This window comes from Pelmatolapia mariae, linkage group LG3_W, assembly GCF_036321145.2.
Source record: "Pelmatolapia mariae isolate MD_Pm_ZW linkage group LG3_W, Pm_UMD_F_2, whole genome shotgun sequence".
Lineage (NCBI taxonomy): Eukaryota > Metazoa > Chordata > Actinopteri > Cichliformes > Cichlidae > Pelmatolapia > Pelmatolapia mariae.
Window position 1 is genome coordinate 22,299,762 of NC_086229.1, and position 4,998 is coordinate 22,304,759.

Here is a 4,998-nt window from a genome sequence, read left to right on the forward strand (position 1 = left end):
AACTGACTGTAATGATGGAAGGACACTCCTGCCTGTCTGAGTCTCATAGTCCTTCACATGGGAGAACAGATCCAGCAGGAAATCAACATGGTATTTATCATTAGAAGTAGAATGAAGAGGAAATGTTTCATAAGAGCACACTGATGATAACATCTTCAGGCTCTTCCCTCCTGTCTGCTTTTCTCTCTCTGCTGCTCCAATGATGAGATTCGTCAAGAACTTAGTTTGATCTGAGAGATTTCGTGATGACCCACAGAAACTGTAAGAATGAGAAGGAAACATGATTTGATGATTCGATTTGAGCACAATAAACAGAAATAAGCAGCACTCACTGATACTGTCCTAGAAATGCCGAAAATAAATATCTGCATCCATATGAAACTTCAATTTTTTCCACCAGCACTGCTGACCTTGAATTATTTCTTCAACATTTATTTAACTCATTATTTGAATAAATACCTGTGTTGATAATTTAAAGTCAGAGTGGTAGAAATTTAAAGAAAAATTTAAAATGAACAACAATGATAGAAATTACTAACAATGATCCTCTCACATTTCTCTGTGATTTCATACTTTGGTATTTACAAAATCTGTTTTTTTCAAGAACAAATACATAGGATCATGTTTTTGGAGTTGAACTTGCAAAAACCCATAGAAAAGAAAAACAAACAAAAAAAAGAAAAACAGAAGAACTCAAACAGTGATAATAGTTTTGAGAACAAATCACCCCAGTCCAACTGTCTAGGAAATGGAAAAATAAACAGCCATTTTTGATAGTTGAATTTTACTGTGGAATCCAATTGCAGTCACAGGATTAACACTATGGTAAATGGTATGATTCTTAAAATATATAGCACTTTTCTACTCTCCTGGAGAACACAAAGTGTACTCATACTCAGATGCTTCTCAGAGCAACTTGGGGATAGTATCTTCCTCAAGGAGATTTGGTATGCAGACTGGAGAAGCCACGGATCAAACCACATACCTTCCGATCAGTAGATGACATTCTCAACCACCTGAGCTGCGCCCACCCCACTGATAATGATTTACCTGAGCTGTGAGATATAAGGCAGACACTGCAGGAAACTCCTCACTTCAGTCTCTTCATGTGAGCAGCCTGTCAGCTCCACTTGTTTCTTCTCTGGTTGGAGTTTCAGCACTTCCAGGAGGATGGAGGTCTTTCTCTCTGAGAGGTTTATATACCAGACTGCAGGAGCTGACTGGAAAACTGACTGCAATGATGGAAGGACACTCCTCTCTGTCTGAGTCTCATAGTCCTTCACGTGGGAGTACAGATCCAGAAGGAAATCAAGATGATAAAAGCCAAAAGAAAATGTTTGATGAGAGCAGACTGATGAAAACATCTTCAGGATCTTTGCTCCTGTCTGCTGTTCTCTCTCTGCTGCTCCAATGACATTCATGAAGAAATTTGTTTGATCTGAGAGATTTCCTGATGACCGACAGAATCTAGAAGAATGAGAAGGAAACATGATGTGATGATTTGATCTGAGCACAAAAATCAGAAACAAGCAGCTCTCGCTGATATGACCCTAGAAATGTAAAAAATAAATATCTCCATCAAATCAGTTTGAAACTTCCAATGTTTCACCAGAAATGATCAGTTCAATCTTCTAAAATCATAGAGGGAGGTAGAGTCTGTCTCTATGGTAAGCCATATGACTGACAGAGATGAGTTGAAACTGGAGGTTCCAAAATCCACCAATCTTTTCTATCTTCTGTTCTGATAAACTTCTCTTACAAGCCCAGAGCACAGATGTTGCCAAGCTGTAGTGCCACTTTGTGGATACGTTCTTTTCTCTACCAAGCTGCACTAACCTCATACAGCACCATCCTGGGACTCCACAGAGGGGATGACAGTTCAGTCACATGCCTATAGGTTACTTAAAGACAAATGAAAGGTCCCAAAAAGTTGATTCTGTTCATCTGGACGTAGCCTTTTCAGTGGGAGAAGCGTTTCGTCACCATTTACAAGTACCATTCACACAGAGTTGGGAAATGGCTGTAACCATCTTTTCGATTCAGAGAGGGTAGGCACCCCTGAACACCACATCCAGAACACCTTGGATTTTGTTGAGAAGGTGAAAGATGTCTTATGGAGGCAGATGAAACAATGGTCTCGTACAATGACTGAGAACCTTCACAGACGTCTCGTACAATGTTAAATCTCTCTTCTCTTGTGTTCCAGTCACTGAAGCAGTGGAGGTAGTTTGTAAGTGTCACGGTTGGGCAGTTCTCTCCAGCCAACCTGCCCGTTGTGTCTGTGTGTGGTGCTTTTTGTGTCTCTCTCTTTTTCCTTTCTCCCTGTGTTTATTTACACTCGTGCTCCCGGATGTTTTGCATGTGGACCGACCTCTCTACTCTAGTTTTCCAGCGCGGGAGGCAGCCGCAATATCAGCTCATCAAGCCATCAGCAGCTGTGCTGATTTCCTTCTCCATGAGCGTCCTATTTAGCAGTGCGGCTGAGCTCCAGTTAACGCTGGATTATTGAGTTTACCCTCGTTAGTACAGCCATGTTTCTCAGCGTTTTTGAACCTCGCTTGTTGTGGATACCTTTGCCAATGTGTGTGTTTGTTGTGTCGCCAGGGATCAGGAGCAGAGAGGTTTTCTTCACTTGGATGGGGTCACAGATTGGGAACATGACAGGGAAGTGTGGGTTGGAGCCACAGGTCAGAGCATGGATTGTTTGGAACTGTTTTTGCACCATTTTCAGAGGCACTCGCACTGTGTGGGATTCAGGGGAGAATCGCTACAGGAGCAACAGTGCTAGAGGACTGTATATATTTTGGATTGTATCGATTGTATTTTCACTGTAAATAAAGTCACTGTCTTTTGCCTGAAAGAGTCCTGCGTTTGGGTCCGCTTTCTACCCACCGGCCTGACAGTAAGAGATTACAGGATGACACCAACCTCAGCAACAGGACCACTCTCAGCACTGACGAAGTGTGTTTGCTTTTGGAACTGTGTCTTCATTCCACCTACTTCACATACAAGGGTCAGTTCTACAGGCAGAAACACGGGTGTGCCATGGGCTACCCAGTTTCACCCACTGTGGCCAATTTGTACATGGAAGAAGTGGAAAAGAGGGCTTTGTTATCCTACCCTGGAACACCACCAAGTCATTGGTTCAGATATCTGGATGACACCTGGGTGAAAATCAAATCTCAGGACGTACCACAATTCACGGATCACATTAACTCGGTGGACCGACACATCAAATTCACCAGGGAGGATTGGGAGTGGCAGGTTAGCCTTCTTAGACTGTGAGATTTCCATCAGTAATGGGGGACATCTAAAAGCTGACGTGTACCGTAAACCTACACATACGGATCAGTATTTAAGGTTTGACTCTCATCATCCACTGGAGCACAAACTGGGTGTCAAGGAAGCAGAAGAACATCATATCAAGAAGACCTTGTGCAAATGTGGTTATCCCAGCTGGACATTTGTTAAAACTGGGAAGGCACCTAAAGAAAGCTCCAGCCATTCCAGGAGAGAAGGACAACCACTGCCTAAGCAAAAACCCGTTGTGATCCTGTATGTGTCAGGAGTATCAGAACAGCTGAGACGCATTTTTTCTAAACACCGTCTCTGTGGCTTTTAAACCACAAAACACACTGCACCAAAAATTGTTCCTCCCCAAGGATCGGGTCCCCCGACACAAACAGAGTAACATAGTGTACGCTGTTAAGTGCCAGGAGGATTGCCAGGATTTATACATCGAGTCTGCAGTCTATTCACACCTACAGGCCAGTGGACACTCTTTCAAGGATAAGGATGTACACATCCTGGACAGGGAGGAACGCTGGTTTGAGCGCGGAGTCAAGGAGGCCATTTAAGTGAAAAGGGAAAGACCATCTCTGAATCTAGGAGGGGGACTAAGGGTACATCTTTCACCATCTTACAATGCTGTGATTGCAGCCTTTCCCCAACTCTCTGTGAATGGGACTCATGGCCATTGATCAGTGAGCTTTGATCAGTGGTTGTTGATCAATGGTTATGACAATCTGTATATTAATGATCAAGGAACTGCCCTTACAGCCCATTGTTTCTTCAGTGGGCTGGTTTCAGTCATTGTGCAAATGTACTGTTTATAAGATGGGGGAAACATGCAGTCAGCTGAGACTGAAGAAGTCACTTGGATGAGTGACGAAACGTTTCTCCCACTGAAAACGCTACGTCAAGATGAACAGAATCAACTTTTGGGATTTCCTTAGCTGGATGATTGAGCATGCATCAAGACAAATGAAAGGTTTTCTTAAACAACTGAAAGCCGGAGATGGGCACAGTAAGGGTGTCACAGAGTTCCACATAGTTTTGCCCTATCTTTCTTGTTGTAAAGCAGGATGAGTCTACATTGTTCCATGTTGACTATCGCAAGGTGAGTGTTGTTTCACAGTTTGATGCATACCAAATGCCCAGGTGGATGAATTCCTGGACCAGCTATGCATCGCTTAATTATCACAACACTGGATTCAACCACGGGCTACTGGCAGATCCCTTATCTACAGAGTCCAGGGGAAAGAAAAAACAACAACAAAAACAAATTAAAAAAACAAAACAAAAAAAACTAGCCTTCTCTACTCCGTACGGGTTGTATCAATTTCTCACAATGCCCTCTAGCTTGCTCAGTGACTCAGCCACCTTCCAACCCCCTTGATGAATAGGGTGCTGGGCCCTCATGCTGTACATGCCGCTGCCTATCTGGGTGATGTGAACATCCACAGCAACACCTGGGCAGAGCATATGAAGTAGCTGGCCAGAGTGCTGGAGTTCTTGAGGCAGGCTGGGCTTACCACCAACCATGTGTTGAGTGTGCAGATGGCCAGAGGGAGGTACAGTGTCTGTGGTACCACATCAGCAGTGGGCAGATGCCCCCTAAAGTGGATAGGTCTGCAGCTATTGCAGCCTGCTTTTCATAATACGGAAACTGTCAGCACAAAACCAGCTATAACACAGTTGACATGCAGTGGTTAGCAA